At 37.7% G+C, this 18,216-nt stretch overlaps 2 pseudogenes; one reads left to right on the top strand and one right to left on the bottom strand.

Annotated features, from left to right (window-relative positions):
- LOC118826312 overlaps positions 1–18,216 on the bottom strand; it is a 545,149-nt pseudogene that overhangs the window by 381,518 nt on the left and 145,415 nt on the right.
- On the top strand, positions 4,087–16,760 carry LOC118826369 (annotated as a pseudogene).

Consider the following 18,216-nt stretch of genomic DNA (forward strand, 5'->3'; position numbering starts at 1 on the left):
AACATTCTATATGATCCACTGTTTCTATAATAAGCATGTTTTCAATCCACACTATTTTCACCTTACTCAATTTAAATGTTCAGTGTTAGCCAAGTGTTCAGGCATTGTTCTAACCTACTGCTTGCTAGAATAAAGGCTACAGTAAAAAAATCAAAGATACAAATTATGCTAAATTACAGCAAAATAACACTCTTTGGAGCATACTAATATATAAGTTAAATGATCTCAAATCAGAATGACAGTTACTTTATTTCACCACGTTTAGTTCACACATGTATGACATGTAACATACTGAACAGACTAGTGTCAAATATTCTCTAAAGAATAAATATGGTAACCCAAAAGATGGAGACTGTGTTCCTGTCCCACCTCAGGTCCCTGGATGTGGTGTGTAGAATTATTAGACACCTCTTTTTTCATCAGAGCCAGGACCAGGACAGCAACCTTGCTTGTGTAGCACTGATCTTCGTTTCTTCATTGTGCACACAGTTCACAGACCCTAAGCTGATCTGCCAGTGTTTATATAGGCTGGCTCAGGCACATTATTGCCTGGACCATTGCTAAATCAAGTACAGAAGCAATTGTTTTTAACCCATATACACTATATATCCAAAAGTATTTGCTCGTCTGCCTTAAGACCCATATGAACTTGAGGGACATCCCATTCTTATTCCATAGGGTTTAATATGATGTCGGCCCACCCTTTGCAGCTATAACAGCTTCAACTCTTCTGGGAAGGCTTTCCACAAGGTTTAGGAGTGTGTTTATGGCAATTTTTGTCCATTCTTCAAGAAGCGCATTTGTGAGGTCAGACACTGATGTTGGCTGAGAAGTCCTGGCTCACAATCTTCACTCTAATTCTTCCCAAAGGTGTTCTATCGGGTTGAGGTCAGGACTCTGTGCAGGCCAGTCAAGTTCTTCCATACCAAACTCGCTCATCCATGTCTTTATGGACCTTGCTTTGTGCACTGGTGCGCAGTCATGTTGGAACAGGAAGAGGCCATCCCCAAACTGTTCCCACAAAGTTGGGAGCATGAAATTGTTCAAAATCTCTTGGTCTGCTGAAGCATTAAGAGTTCCTTTCACTGGAACTAAGGGGCTGAGCCCAACTCCTGAAATCAACCCCACACTACTACAATCCCCCCTCAACCAAACTTTACAATTGGCACAATGCATTCAGACAAGTACTGTTCTCCTGGTAACGGGCTCGTCCATCAGATTTCGAGACAGAGAAGCGTGATTGGTCACTCCAGAGAAACACGTCTCCACTGCTCTAGAGTCCAGCGTGCTTTACAACACTGCGTTCAACGGTTTGCTTTGCGCTTGCTGATGTAAGGCTTGGATGCAGCTGCTCGGCCATGGAAACCGGTTCCATGAAGCTCTCTACGCACTGTTCTTGAGGTCTGGAGGTCTGTAGCGATTGACTCTGCAGAAAGTTGGCGACTTCTGCGCACCATGCGCCTCAGCATCCGCTGACCCCGCTCTGTCATTTTATGTGGCCAACCACTTCGTGGCTGAGCTGCTGTCGTTCCCAATCGCTTCCACTTTGTTATAATACCACTGACAGTTGACTGTGGAATATTTAGTAGCGAGGAAACTTCACGACTGGACTTGTTGCACAGGTGGCATTCTATCACGGTACCATGCTGGAATTCACTGAGCTCCTGAGAGCAACCCATTCTTTCACAAATGTCTGTAGAAGCAGTCTGCATGCCTTCATGCTTTGTTTTATACACCTGTGGCCATGGAAGTGATTGGAACACCTGAATTCAATGATGTGGATGGGTGAGTGAATACTTTTGGCAATATAATGCATAAAGAGCCAGGAATAACTGTTCACAATGTCCTCCCATTGTACCCCACAAGTACAGCAGTGTTTTTCTGCATACACCTTCTTCAGAATCTCCACTTCATAACTGAAGTCCAGATTTAACCACCTACATCATCTCTTAATCACCCCACAGAGAGTGACACAGCATCAGCATTTATATACACTTATGTAAACTCTTTTATTAGTGATCTTAATCAGTCTGTGGCTAAATTAATAATTTATATAAAATAATACATTTTTACATAACATAAGCATAATTCATATTTATGTCACACATCCCTCCGGTTCTGAGATGCAGTCTGACTCCATCTGCCAGAATCCTCTGGGAGATCACATGACCCAAGTGAATCCTGACCTTTTTATGACCATTTTGCCTGTTTATTAGACTCTGCCTTTTTGCCTGACCCTTTTGGATTGTTCGCCTTCTCTTATGTTTGTATTTTTGTACTTGCTGTCTTTTCTGTACTTGACCCAACCTGGATTTCAATTCAATAATGTGCCTTTTTCTGCTTTTAACCGCGAGCATCTGAATCTTTCTGGCATGTTACAATTTATATAAAATAAGCATAATAAAATGACTTTGCACTTATATCTATCTCAAAATGTTCTTCACTTCCAGCTCCAGCTAACAAATTTTCAGTTACCCTTTAATTTCTTTTTAGTCTTGAGAAGGATAATGAGTACAGCTGAACATTAAAGGGTCTGAAGAACATCATCATGATCATATAGTACTTTAGCAATTACAACATTTACAAACTCTGAGTGCTCTGAGTGTGTATCTCCTGGAGCAGGAGAGACAGGACACCATTTCTGTGGGGCTCCTCTATTTCTGATTCAGTGACACTCCATTTCTGGAGTCAGATCCATTACAGGACCCCGTCACACACCCACAACAAGAAAAGCAAGAGTAGGCTTCATTCTTATTAGATATGTTGAAAATGGTTAAATGTGTAATGTGATATTCATTCGTTTTATATATATATAGAATTACATTCTGTACGTAGATTATCTAGATTTACACTGTAATGTACTGCTATACTTCAGGAGTGTTTAGCTTGATGGGGTGCACATGTTGCATACTAAATACGAATAACCATGCAGTCTACATTAATAAAATTATTAATATATATTAATATATATTATTATTTTGATCAGTAATTCTGGTAACAAGTTTGAAAGATCAGGCTTTCTCCAAGCAGCCTGATCAGTTTTTGAGTATAATTAGAAGCAGAACACAGAAAACAACAAGATGGTGCAAGTTTCTGTATATATCATATTTAAAAGAATGTAAAATTATATTATATTAATATATTATATTTAGATATTATTTTAAAAGGGGGAACAGGTGTGGGGAACAGATTTGCAATTGAAAAGTGGGACACTTAAAATGACCCTTTTTGTGTTATTCAAAGGGGGGGAAATAATTCTTTTAACTTTAAATTGTTTGGAAATGAACCAAATACCATTGTCAGTATGGTGCTGTTGGAAGACATTAATAAATATATTTCAATGTGAAGTTCAGTGTCGGTGAGCTGAGACATGAAACACAGTGAATGAAAAACAGTTCAGTGTGTTCAGCTGGAATGGAGGTTTCCAGGAGAAGATATTGGTTCAGAGAAATGGCTTTGGGAAAGAAACTGTCCACGTAGCTGTGTTGGGTTTGTTTCTGAGTGCTTTAATGTACCTTACAAACATATATTAAACAAAATAATTCATGTTGAATAATAAATTATTAGATATATTCTTTGTGTAATTGTTATAATACCTATTTCAATATTTCCAAACCCCTTTGGTTTCTGTACATGTACTGCACGTTTGAGTTCTTCTAAAGCGTCTTAATGATGTTGAGGTCTGAGACTGTGAGGGCGACACCAGAACCTTCACTTTAATCCACTGCAGCTGCTGAAGGTTCAACTTGGCAGTGTGTTAAAGTCCAAATGCACCACATTCATGCATCATGCATACAAACTTTCCTCCAACAATGTCTGATCATCTGCTGCATTCATTTTCCATTAATTCTGACCAAATTTTATATCATATAATTTATTTATTGAATGTGTTCCGTCATCCTTATTCCATTATTTTATGTAATATTTGTGTAAATTCATAATTGCTGCAGTAAATAAACGGGCAGCTGCTCTTTTGAACTTTATAGCCAATCGTTGCGCAGGAGGCGCGGTTTGTCGGAATGCGGGTGGGATTAGAAATATAACGCATCCAGATCCATAGTGGTTACGTCAATAGTGGGCGCTAGTTCTATAACGGTGATTCTCTAAAAACGGTGCAGAGAAGAAGAAGAAGAGCTTCGTGGTTTTAGAGAGAAACAGGAGCTGGTCTGCTGAAGGTAAAGAGCTGTTTATCACTTTTCACTGTGTTTACTCCGTTACTCACTCTTACAGAAATAGAGAGAAACAAACTGCAGTGCCTATACTGATAGATTTTCCGTTCCGTTGCTCAGATTCAGTCTACCTGTATGCATTACTGCTTATTGTGCCATATTGCCAGTTATTTTAATGTATTAAATCAGCTTGGGCCAGGCTTAAACTAGGTTTTCCTTACAGGGAGACTGGATCTTTGTCTGCAGTGTGGAATTATTCCAGCCCAACGTGAAGCCTTCAAGATCTACCTGAAATATTAGCTTCTTATTCATTTACCTTTCTTCATTACTGCTCTATGAGCCATGTTGCCAATAATTTTTTTAGTAGTTAGTCTGTTCTTGGTTTCACTCCATGCAAATGAATCCATCTAAAATTTTAGCTTCTTATCTATTTACTTTTATGCACAATTGCTTTGTGCTATTTTGCCAGCTACGTCTGAAAATGTAAAAAGCTAATAATATCTTGTCACATTAAATTTAAACGTAGATTAGCTTTATATCTAACTTGTAAAACTCAGCATGATTTTTTTTTTTTATCAGTGTCATACTTTAAACTACATGCAATGAAATTATACGGTGGAAATGAATTTAAGGAACATCATACATAGACAGAATTAAATATTTTATTACCGTATAGTAATCATTTTTGTATTCACAATGGTAAGGCAAACATAGAATACAGTCTTAATTCCTTTATTATTATGTCTCCATTATTAATCTCTCTGCGTCTGTCGGAATGAAAACTGCGCAGCAAATAGCGATAACTTCGGCCTCGTGTGTGTTGGTTGGTGTGGGTTTGCTGTTCAGTTTAGAAGGGGGGTTGCTGTTAAATTTGTATGGGGCCCAGGTTACCACGGTAAAGTTAGTTTTATTTTCGATGTTCGTCTTTTCGGCGCTAATAACATTTGATCGGACTACGGTAGTCAGTAAAGACTTCATATTCATGACAGTCCGACCACAGAGAGTGATGCACACCTGTTCTTTTGCAGTTTGGGTGACATTTAACGTACCGCTCTTTTTATGTTAATACCATAGAACTGAGACAAGTTTTTCAATCGGAACAAAAAGCATGAACTTGTAGACCATGCCTACATCCATGCACATGCATTTGTTTTCCACCAAAGCGTTTCAGTGCATTTAAATACATATTTTAATTGTTCATACTAACAATAGACACCGCTAGACAATAAAATGTCAATAGCTCCATAATCACTGTGTCCATGCACATCTGATTGTGTTATTTGCTCTAAATTATGGTTAGAAATACACACCACTTTAATTTAGAAAAAGGACTTTGAATTAATCTGTAACTAAAATGTACTTGCCAATACTTGTCCTAACAGTACTGAGCATACCTTATCTGTAATAACTGATATTACCTGTATACTGATATAGCTAGTTAGCTTGATGACGGAGGTTCAGTAATCAATTAGCAGTCTTGAAGGTTCAATAGATCCTTAACCATCTAAAATATTAGTTTAAAAAAATGAGAGTGTAGAAAAGAAAATGTCTTAAGTGGATCAAATTGCAAATCAAAAGTTTTTTAAATCCATCAAACACTGAGTCAGATTTAAGTTTTAAATCTTTTACATTTTTTCATTTTGAATTTCGGTAACATTTTAGACATTGAACATTTAAATCAGCAGTGTTTGGTGCAGATAAGTTTCGGTAATGACACACAAACTTTGAATTTTACTTGAGGATATAATGTAGCTAAAGTACTGCTTAGATTCAAAATGCAGCATTCACTGCAATTAATGCAGCTGAACTGCTTTTGAAGGTTAAAATACAAATATTAATATAAAGTAATTATTACAGTACATTCAAAATTCAAAAGTTGTGTATGATTGCTGAAACCTAACTGCACCATACACAATTGTTTGTAGTGTTGGGTGTAATACAGCTGAAATGCTATTGAAATTCAAAATTGATAAAAGTTAATAAAACATAGTTACAGCAATATATTCCAAAATCCAAAGGCTGTGCATCATTGCTGACACCTCGCTGCTCCATACACAGCTGTTTTTAATGTTGTATAATTTAGCTGAAATTTTATTGAAATTCAAAATACTAAAAAAAAATATAAAAAGTAATTACAGCAATATATCCAAAATCCAAAGGTTGTGCATCATTGCTGACACCTCACTGCACTATACTCAATTGTTTTTAATGTTGTAAACAATGCAGCTGGAATATTATTGAAATTCAAAATACATAAAAATTAATAAAAAGTAGTTAAAGCAATATATCCAAAGTCCAAAGGGTGTGCATCATTGCTGACACTGCACTGCACCATACACAGTTATTGTTAGTGTTGTAAGATGGCTGAAATATTATTGAAGTTCAAAATAAATAAAAATTAATATAAAGTAGTTATTGCATTATATCCAAAATCCAAAGGGTGTGCATCATTGCTGACACTGCACTGCACCATACACAGTTTTTTTAGTGTTGTATATAATACAGCTGAAATATCATTGAAGTTCAAAATAAATAAAAATTAATATAAAGTAGTTATTGCATTATATCCAGCATCTAAAAGGTGTGCATCATTGCTGACACCTCACTGCACCATAAACAGTTATTCTTAGTGTTGTATGTAAGATGGCTGAAATATGATTGAAGTTCAAAATAAATAAAAATAGCTCATAGCTTATACTTTATATTAATGTTTATGTATTTTGAATTTCAATAGTATTTAAACCACATTACATACATCACTAAAAAACAATGTATATGGTTCAGAAAGATGTCAGCAATCATACACACATTTTGGATTTTGGATGTAATGCAATGACTGCTTTATATATTTTTTATTTATTTTGAACTTCAATAATATTTCAGTCACATTACATACAACACCAAAAATAATGGTGCAGCTAGGTATCACCAATCATGCACAATTTTTGGATTTTGGATATAATGCAATATCTCATTTAAATAATTTTTTATATATTTTGAATTTCAATTATATTCCAGTCACATTACATACGGCACTACAAAGAATTGTTTACAGTGCACTGAAGTGTCAGCAGTCATACACACCTTTTGGATTTTGGATATAATGCAATAAATACGTTATTTTTTTAAATTTAATTTGAACTTCAATAATATTTTGGCCATCTTACATATAACACAAAAAAAAACTGTGTATGGTGCAGTGCAGTGTCAGCAATGATGCACACCCTTTGGATTTTGGATATAATGCAATAACTATATTAATTTTTATTTATTTTGAACTTCAATAATATTTCAGTCATCTTACATACAATACTAACAATAACTGTGTATGGTGCAGTGCAGTGTCAGCAATGATGCACAGATTTTGGATGTTTGATATATTGCTGTAACTACGTTTTATTAATTTTTATGTATTTTGAATTTTAATAATATTTCAGCTAAATTATATACAACATTAAGAACAGCTGTGTATGGTGCAGTGCAGTGTCAGCAATGATGCACACCCTTTGGATTTTGGATACAATGCAATAATTACTTTATATTAATATTTGTATTTTAACCTTCAAAAGCATTTCAGCTGCATTAATTGCAGTGAATGCTGCATTTTGAATCTAAGCAGTACTTTAGCTACATTATATCCTCAAGTAAAATTCAAAGTTTGTGTGTCATTACTGAAACTTATCTGCACCAATGTTATCGAAATTCAAAATGAAAAAAATGTAAGGTCCTACTAGCTAGAAAGAATGGGTACAAAAAATAATTTGTGCCCACTGCTGTGAGCATTCTGAATAAGAACATAATAAATAATCCCCTATATAGTTCATGTGCACTGCTGCTGTAAGTGTTTTTAAGTGTTTTATGTGTCTCTGTATTTATGTGCCAGATTGCCAAAGACAAATTTCCATTTCATGTAAATTTAATGGACAATAAGGTTTTTCTTATCTTATCTTATCTTAAAAGATTTAAAACTTAAATCTGATTCACTTAGTGTTTGATGGATTTAAAAAACCTTTGCAATTTGATCCACTTAAGACATTTTCTTTTTTTAAACTAATATTTTAGATGGTTAAGGATCTATTGAACCTTCAAGACTGCTAATGTCTGATGATTACTGAACCTCCATCATCAAGCTAACTAGCTATATCAGTAAACAGGTAATATCAGTTTTTACAGGTAAGGTATGCTCAGTACTGTTAGGACAAGTATTGGCAAGTACATTTTAGTTACAGGTTAATTCAAAGTCCTTTTTCTAAATTAAAGTGGTGTGTATTTCTAACCATAATTTAGAGCAAACAACACAATTAATCAGAAGTGTATGGACACAGTGATTATGGAGCTATTGATGTTCTATTGTCTGACGGTGTCTATTGTTAGTATGAACAATTAAAATATGTATATAAATGCACTGAAATGCTTTGGAGGAAAACAAATGCATGTGCATGGATGTAGGTGTGGTCTACAAGTGCATGCTTTTTGTTCCGATTGAAAAACTTGTCTCAGTTCTATGGTATTAACACAAAAAGAGCGGTCTGTTAAATGTCACCCAAACTGCAAAAGAACAGGTGTGCATCACTCTCTGTGGTCGGACTGTCATGAATATGAAGTCTTTACTGACTACCGTAGTCCGATCAAATGTTATTAGCGCCGAAAAGACGAATATCGAAAATAAAACTAACTTTACCGTGGTGCCCAGGTTATGTGTGGGTGGCGGCTGCCGTTGAAGTTTGGATGATGGGAGGTTCTGGTTGAGTTCTCTTGGGGGGACCCAGTACTTAATCATGGTCCTAACAGTAGATTTAGGCTTTATAGGAGTTTACCTATTTTATTGTTGTAGTCATTGCCTGATCCATGAAGGTAATTTGACCTTTCTCTCCTCACATTTACACACTAGTGAAACGGAAGTCATGGTGACTGCTTAAGAGTTTCATTTGTTCAAAATAATTTCTTACTGCTCCCGTTCAGTGAGACCTTAGCTATTATTATTATTATTATTATTATTATTATTTTCTCAGTTAAGACAATTATAGGGGTAGAATTTTTTTTTTGGACTGAATTCACAATTAAATATTAGATTTCAGTCATATTTTCAGTGTGATATTGAGCTAATTAACCAGGATATTTTTCATAAATTTTCTTTGTTCGACTCCAGGGTGTTAGCTATGCATTATGACCCCAGATTCATTTTTTTATTATTATTTATTTATTTTGAAATGAGGCCAGATAAGAGCAGAGTGTCAATTAAGGTTCTAAGACACTGTAGTATGCGAGTTTGAAACAATTCATGACTACAGAGTTCAGTTGGTCTTTAGGCATCCAGACAGGAGCTCATCTGTTAGGAACCGATATGGTGACAGTGATATATACCTTTTAACTTCGTTTGGCCCTTGCCACTTTGCAAGTAAGCTGGTGTCTAGAACGAGACCCTTTTCTCCCTTGAAGAACTCAGGGTTTCTTGCTGCCCTGTCGTACCACAGCTTTTGCTTGCTCAGTGTGTTCTCAGTATTCTCCCAGACTCAAGATGTCAACTGACTAAACTCATATTTTGAGAACATATGACAACATGATCAGTTTCTGACTTGGGTTTTCTCCTTCCCAAGCCTCTTTTAAGACATCCAGTGGGCCTCCTGACTTGCCTTGAATACAAGAGATCAAATGGGGAAAATCCTGTTGTGGCTTGTGGGACCTCCCTGTATGCGAAAGCCATGGTGAAGCATTCTACCATTCTGTCATTTTGAGGATGGTATGGCATGGTCTTTATGCCCCTTATACCTAGCAAAAAAATCTCTAAGTTGTCTAGATGTAGAGTTTGTACTCTGGACGGTTAGTTTCTCTTTAGGTATTCCTACTCTAGCAAGAAGCTTTATTAAAGAGTTTACAATCTGACATGTTTTGACCTTTTCTTAGAGGAAAAGCCTCAGGACAACATGTCAAGTAACTTAATCCTAGATCACTAGGATGTATCGGTTCCCTCTCCTGAGTTTTGATAAGGTGCCAAAAACATCCATGGCAATGCTTGAAAATGTCATATCAGTAATTCGCAAGTTATTTAAAGGGACTCTGTCTGTTTTTGTTTGTTTGTTTTGTTTTGTTTTTTTTTGACATTGCCATTAAAATCAGCTGGCTATCCTATTCCATGTTTTTGCCTCGCTTAGGTGACCTGCCCATGGTTCTGAGTAAGTCTCATCACTTCTGGCGCAACTCAAGGTGGCTGCCTGTTCCAGTAGCTCCATGTCTGCGTCTTCTATTTTTTATAAATAGCGTCTTTTTGTCCACTTTCTTTCTTCTGTGGATATTCAGGCAGGGTCTAAAGCTGTTGCACAAATTTTTAAAACTGTTTTTAGACTTTGCAATGGATAATTTAACAGAACCGTCCACAGCCTCACTTTCCTCCACCACAGCCATTCAAACGGTGACCATCAGCAACCACTGTCTACAATTGACACCTCTCACCCTCCCCTGGAATGTGCAGTGATGTTACATTCATTGCTAATCAGATGAAGATTGAACTGAAAAAATTCGAACAGAGCAAAGCAGCGGGACCTGATGGCATTGAACCCAGGGTGCTGAAACTGTGCGCGGAGCAGCTGTGTGGAATTCTTCAGCACATCTTCAATCTGAGCTGCAGCCTGAAGAGAGTCCCAGTTATGTGGAAAACATCTTGCGTGGTTCCTGTACCCCAAGAAAAGGCAACCGACAGCACTGAATGATTATCAATCGGTTGCACTGACATCCCACTTAATGAAGACACTTGAAAGGCTGATGCTAGCTCATCTGAGACCTCTGGTCAAAATAGCCCTTGACCCTCTGCAGTTTGCATACCAGGATGGCATTGGAGTGGATGATGCAGATATCTACCTGCTGGACAGAACGTACTCTCACCTGGACACATCAGGCAGCACTGTGAGGATCATGTTCTTCGATTTCTCCAGTGCATTCAACACCATACAGCCTGTGCTGTCAGGGGAGAAACTATAGCAGATGCAGGTGGATAAATCCATCATCTCATGGACAATGGGCTATCTGACTGGACAACCTCAGTATGTGCGACTGCAGGGCTGTGTCTCAGACAAGGCTGTGTGCAGTGTTGGGGCACCCCAAGGGACTGTGCTCCAAACTAATTAGGAAGGCTGGCTCTGTTGTAGGAGTCAAGCTGGACTCTTTGGAGGTTGTGGCAGAACAGAGGATGCTCAACAAGCTGTTAGCCATCTTGAATAACACCTCGCACCCTCTGCATACTACACTGGATAAACAGAAAAGCACATTCAGTGGCCATCTGTTACAACTGCTCTGGGTTAAAGAGCGCCGTGTGAGATCTTTCTTACCTACTGCTATAAGGCTCTACAACGATTCTCCTTACTGCAGAGAAGGTACTGATCTTCTGCTGTCTGAAGTGTACTGAACCACATCATTGTATCTCCTCTCTGATTAACACACACTGTGCAATACATCACAACAATTACTGTGATGATACTTTCAATATGCACTTTATACTATAATATTAATGTGACTAAGAATTGGTTTGTCTGTATGTGCTTTAGTTTACCTCATATTACTCAGTCCCTGCTGTATTGTAAATACAATAAATCTGTCTCATATGCCATGTAAATATATGAATAGATATACTTTTATTTGATTTCTCTTGTACTTTAATGTCTAGATTTATTTCTATTTTCTATTTTTCTGCATAGTATATGTAAGTTTATGTGCAATTATGTCTTGCTACTGTAACACAGCAATTTCCTCCAGGATCAATAAAGATCTATCTATCTATCTATCTATCTATCTATCTATCTATCTATCTATCTCTGATTTCAGAACTTCTTGTCTTAGGCATTTGGGGACCATTAGCTGCTCAATATTTCTTTTGACCCTGTACCGTTTGTCTCCTTTTACAACTTGTTGGCAATGTTTTCCTATTAGCCCACTTTCTTTCCTGCCCTTAGCAAACAATGGCTTAAGCATTTCATCTTGCCTTTGTAATTCCACTATGTTACCTGGCAGTGCACTTGGCTCAATAGCTGGGATTTTTCGGTTGTTCTGTTATTTTGGTGTCTTTAATTTTCTCTTGTCCTTTTTCTCTGTTAGTTTTTTCCTTTTTACTTCTGCCAAATATGGCAATTCATTTAGCCAAACTTCTTGCTAGCTAGATCTTTTTGTTTAGATTGGAGTCTAGTCACTACCATTGCCTCTACCTCTTTTGGTTCTGTGTTTAAAAGATATGTTAAAACTGGACAGATGATATAATCCCTGCCCAACATGACTGCATAGGGAGAATTTGCATCATGCTTACACTTAGTAGGTAAACTTGACTCTTAATCAAAATTTGCTTCAGCTGTAGGATAAACTTGCTTGTCTCCATGGATGTATGTAACCCTAAGTTTGCCAGTGTGAATTAGCTGTGGCAGGCATTGAGCCGTAATGAGCGTTTGACTGGCTCCTGTGTCTACCAATACTTTGAAAGTTTTGTGATTTATTTTCACTGGTATTACAGTCTCACTGTTGCTGTACTGCATAAAATTATTACTCTATGCTATCGGGATGTAACATAACTGGTTTGAGAGAGTAGCAAACTTGCGACAAGGATTTTATGCCCTATTTTTTTTTTTAGCAGCATTTCCTCTGCTTGCTGTCTAAAGCTAACATAGGTGCTCTTCCCCATAGCCTTTATTCAAACATCCTTGTGAGTTTGTTTGTCTAGGAGGCTGCATAAGACCATCGCCAAACCCGCTTTCAAACTTACCAGACCTCCAGCTGGAGTTTGGGCTGCTTTTTTTGAGTTGGTACTCTGTCTGTCTGCCTTGCTGCGATTAATTCTGCCTTTTCCATAGCTTGGTTCACTGAAGTTGGAATTGTGCTCGATCATCCACCTCTGAAGTTCTGGATTCATCATTCTCAAATACTGTTCGAAATTGATGCTGTTTCCTATTTCCTCTTTGGTTTTCAGTGTCATCCACTTTTCATACAGTTCTTTCAACCTGGTAAAAAGTTTTCTTGGTGCTTTGCCCTTGAGCACTCTGCTGTTGTGGAAACACTGTCTCTAAGTCTCCTTGTTCATCTCATACTTTTTCAGGATGGCATCCTTCACTCGCTTGTCCCAGGCATCCTTCACTGTCCACAAACACGTACACCACTCTAGCTTTACCCTCTAGCAGTGGAACAAGATGAAGTGCCCAATCCTCTCTCTGTCACCCCTCTGTGCCATCCGCTCGAACATAGTGAGGTACTGCTCAATGTCGTTTTCTTTGAACGACGGCATTATTTGGGTCTGATATACTGTTTTATGCACTTCTTGACTGTGACTTGTGCTCACTTGTGCTGGTCTCAGAATCTGTGCTTGAGTTTGTGAATACACCTCTGCACCTGCACTGTTGCTCTGATGCTGTTGACCTTCTCTCTGTTCTGTCTGCTTTCTTCTCGTATCAGGTCAAATTGGTGCTGTAGTGAGTACCACTTCTGTTCTTGTTTAGCCGTTTCTCTTTGAAAACGCTCATCTCGTTCATGTTGGGCTTTGACAAAGGATTGGAACATTTTACTCAGGTGTTTTATACTCTCAATTGCAGTACTTGTCCATGTTGGTGATACTGAAGCAGATGTTTATAATCCTCTTCTTCTTCAAAGACAGCTTCCTCCTGTATCAAATTTTGTGCTGCTTAAACCTTTTTAGGAGTCATTGCGCAAACAGTCTCTGTTTTGAATTATACTCATTCTTACGTCTTGTCTTTCAGACTCTGTTTTCTTCGTTAATGAAGCTCCATTGTGAAGAAACTGCTGAAGTCTTTTGTTGGCTGTCACTTGCTCCAGCTTGGTTTCTGTTTCCGCCAAGACCCCTGTGCCGCCATTTTCCTGCAATCATGGTAAGTGTACACCTTTATTTTTTTTCACTGTCTCTCTAACGAGATGTAACACCTTAGACAGTCTTGATGTGTTCTAGTCACTGACATCACATTTTGTACACTTAAATCATTGTTTTAGTTGTTCTGTTTTATTTATTTTCCTTAATGAAAGAATAAATGAATCATATTAGTACTCTTACAGTTAAACCACTGAGCATACTTTTGGTCTTGCTGGCTATACTATCTCTATATTTTCTCTTATTTTATAAAATTTATTGCTGGAAACAATAATGTACAAATAAGTTAAAGGATAGGTGGATTTGGAAAGCTCATTCAAGAACATGCATTACTACGACGGGTGGGGGGTATTTTTATGTTGCTTAACTGCTTTGGTGAATTTAGCTAATAAGGATGTCCTGCGTAGTGACTGGAGTGACTCATTGCACACTATATTGCCAAAAGTATTCACTCACCCATCCAAAGCATTGAATTCAGGTGTTCTTCCATCACTTCCATGGCCACAGGTGTATAAAACCAAGCACCTACGCAAACAGACTGCTTTTACAAACATTTGTGAAAGAATGGGTCACTCTCAGGATCTCAGTGAATTCCAGCGTGGTACTGTGATAGGAAGCCACCTGTGCAACAAGTCCAGTCGTGAAATTTCCTCGCTACTAAACACAGTCAACTGTCAGTGGTATTATAACAAAGTGGAAGCGATTGGGAACGGCAGCACAACCACGAAGTGGTAGGCCACGTAAAATGACATAGCAGGGTCAGCAGATTTTCACTGTTTTCACTGGTGTCTTACATCACCAAGTGCAATGCAAAGCGCCGAATGCAGTGGTGTAAAGCGCCGCCACTGGACTCTAGAGCAGTGGAGACGTGTTTTCTGGAGTGACAAATCACGCTTCTCCGTCTGGCAATCCGATGGATGATTCTGGGTTTGGTGGTTGCCAGGAGAGCAGTACTTGTCTGACTGCATTGTGCCAAGTGTAAAGTTTGGTGGAGGGGGGATTATGGTGTGGGGTTATTTTTCAGGAGTTGGGCTCGGCCCCTTAGTTCCAGTGAAAGGAACTCTTAATGCTTCAGCATACCGAAAGATTTTGGACCAGTGCTCAAAGCAGGGTCTATAAAGACATGGATGAGCGAGTTTGGTGTGGAAGAACTCAACTAGCTGCACCTCAACCCAATGAATTAGAGCGGAGACTGCGAGCCAGGCCTTCTCATCCAACATCAATGTCTGACCTCACAAATGCGCTTCTGAAGAATGGACAAAAATTGCCATAAACACATAACTTAACCTTGTGGAAAGCCTTCCCAGAAGAGTTGAAGCTGTTATAGCTGCAAAGGGTGGGCTGACATCATATTAAACCCTATGGATTAAGAACGGGATGTCACTCAAGTTCATATGCGTGTGAGGGCAGATGAGTGAATACTTTTGGCAATATAGAGTATGTCTATAAGAAGCACCATATGAAGGACGTCAGTTTGTCCTTTTTCTGGCTTGGTCTGTGTTTGTATGCTCTTATTAGAATTTTGGCCATCCTGGATCGTAGTGAAGCTCATCTTTGCTTTCTCACATGAATAAGATAAGAACGTTACCTTGTGCATGTTTTAAAAAGCCTCTACAGTTGAATTTTGGGTATGTGGGTATGTTGTTGAGACAGGTAGCCCCGAAAGAATATTGAACAAATAACAGAATAAAAAATGACTTTAAAAGGGTTAAATCTCCTATAATCTAATGTTATCTCAGTAAAACATTGTTTTACAGAAAAATATTTTTCTATTTATTTCAGTTAACTTCTTTAATCCCTGATCAACCAGTGTTTTCCCTCCCCTTGTTCTCTTCCAGAATGATGATCTTTTGCAAGTCTCATGCTCCTAGTGATGACTTTCCTGCAAATTTCTAATTAACATCCACACACACATCAATATCTTGAAACTGCTGAAATAAGGAAAGATTGAATATGACAACATGGTGTCCAGAAGCTCCGGTATTCAGAAAACATCTGCTGCTCTCCACCTGAAGACACCTCGCACACCAACACAAAAGAACACAGGCAAAAAAAGAACTCACCACTGCTCAGAGTGTGGAAAGAGTTTTACTAAACAGAGTGATCTCCAAAGACACCAGCGCATTCACACACGAGAGAAACCGTATCACTGCTCAGAGTGTGGACAGAGGTTTACTGTACAGAGTAATCTTCAAAGACACCAGCGCGTTCACATCGGGAGAGAAACCATATCACTGCTCAGACTGTGGAAAGAGTTTTACTATACAGAGTAGTCTCCAAAGACACCAGCGCATTCACACAGGAGAGAAACCGTATCACTGCTTTGACTGTGGAAAGTGTTTTACTATACAGAGTCATCTTCAAAAACACCAGCGTATTCACACAGGAGAAAAACCGTATCATTGCTCAGAGTGTGGACAGAGTTTTAGTCAACAGAGTCATCTCCAAGCACACCAGCGCATTCACACAGGAGAAAAAGCGTATCACTGCTCAGAGTGTGGAAAGAGTTTTACTAGACAGAGTAGTCTGCAACTACACTTGCGCATTCACACAGGAGTGAAACCGTATCACTGCTTTGAGTGTGAACAGTTTTATGAGTCAGAGTCATCTCCGAAGACACCAGCGCATTCACACCTGAAAGTATTTTGTGGAAAAAACTTCAGTTATTTACTTTTAAGATGCACACATGATTTGATGTCTTTCAAAGAACAAAATACACATATGATTTTGGGTTTAATACCTGGGGCAGAAATGAGTTCTTCATATAATATTATTTAATAAAAAAGGAGAGAAAGAACAGCTGAGAACTGACGTGGTCCACCTTTTTTAAATCTTTGTAAGAAGTCATTCCCAACATACATCCAAAACTCCTTCCAAGCGGCCTCTGACTTTTTCAAGCAACTCAGAAAAAAAAAAACATCTGGAGGTCTGGAGTCTGGAGGTCAAGAATTATTAAAAAAAATATATATTTATTAACAGTATGGCTGCCACGTGCCAGTTAAGCCCCTCTGAGTTTGGCTTAATTCACATAAATGGCTACAGATAAATATTCTTTTGGCCAATTCTCATCAAGCTCATCAGTCCTGTACCCCACATGATTTTGTGGAAGCCCACCAAGTTTGATACGGATTACTCAGTAGGGGGCGCTATAACCAAAAATCTCTTTCTCAGCAACCGCTTGGCCAGTTGAGCTGAAACTTTGCATGCTGTATCCATGCTAGTATTTACATGGTCTATTCAGAACACCTGAATCATTGGACAAATATGGCCGCCATTGGCCAATAAGATTTCAACAGGCATTTGGAGGGCTTAGCATTGGCCAGTCTTCACAAAAATTATATCATGTGTCCACATATCATAGGCAGTCTCTAATAGCCTATAATGTTTGACCTCAATTTGCCTTGAGGTGGTAGTATTATACATTTTATTGTAGATCAAAATAAATCAATTCATATCATTGCTTACACTGAGAATGACATTTTATCAAATACAAGTCTTTTAGAATTCTGTAAAGTGATTGATTAATGTTTGAAAATTTAGCTTTTCGACCTAGTCTGTGGATTTTAAGACAGTTGTTTCAATTTTGGTGTTAAAACAATCTGTGGAGTCCGTAGGTAAATAATTGTCAAAAAAAAGTTGACTTTATTGCAAAGAACGGCCATGAGACACCAAAGAATCTGTTTGGCCTGGCCTTTTCTGACTTAGATTCTTTAGTTTTTAAGTGATTGTGATAAATCTTGGTAAACATATACATTACTATTTTCTGAGAAAACATGCAAAGTTTCATTTAAATAGTCATAAGCTCCTACAGTAGTTAATCTAGTGCGTAATTAAAATATTATTTTTTCTATGATTGAAATAAAGAAAAGATAATTGTTTCAAATTACACATCTCATTAACACCCAAAACATTGCAATCATATGTATGTTCCAAAATTGTACAGTAAATATGGACATTTGACTTAAACCTAGGTTGGCCACGTACTCATTTAAGGTAATATCTTTTCTGCCCAGTAGAGGGAGCATCAGCATTAAATGGAAATTATGACTTCAAACATATTTATGGTTAGAGTCTTTGCAACATCTATCTTGTTTCTGTATTTTATGTTTTCCAATGAGCCAAGCAATTTTGCATATACAAGTCTTTAAAAAACAACTACTGTTTTCTGTAAATCATCAGAGTTTAAAACTGATGTTT

The sequence above is a fragment of the Colossoma macropomum genome, unplaced genomic scaffold (genome assembly GCF_904425465.1).
Source record: "Colossoma macropomum unplaced genomic scaffold, Colossoma_macropomum, whole genome shotgun sequence".
Lineage (NCBI taxonomy): Eukaryota > Metazoa > Chordata > Actinopteri > Characiformes > Serrasalmidae > Colossoma > Colossoma macropomum.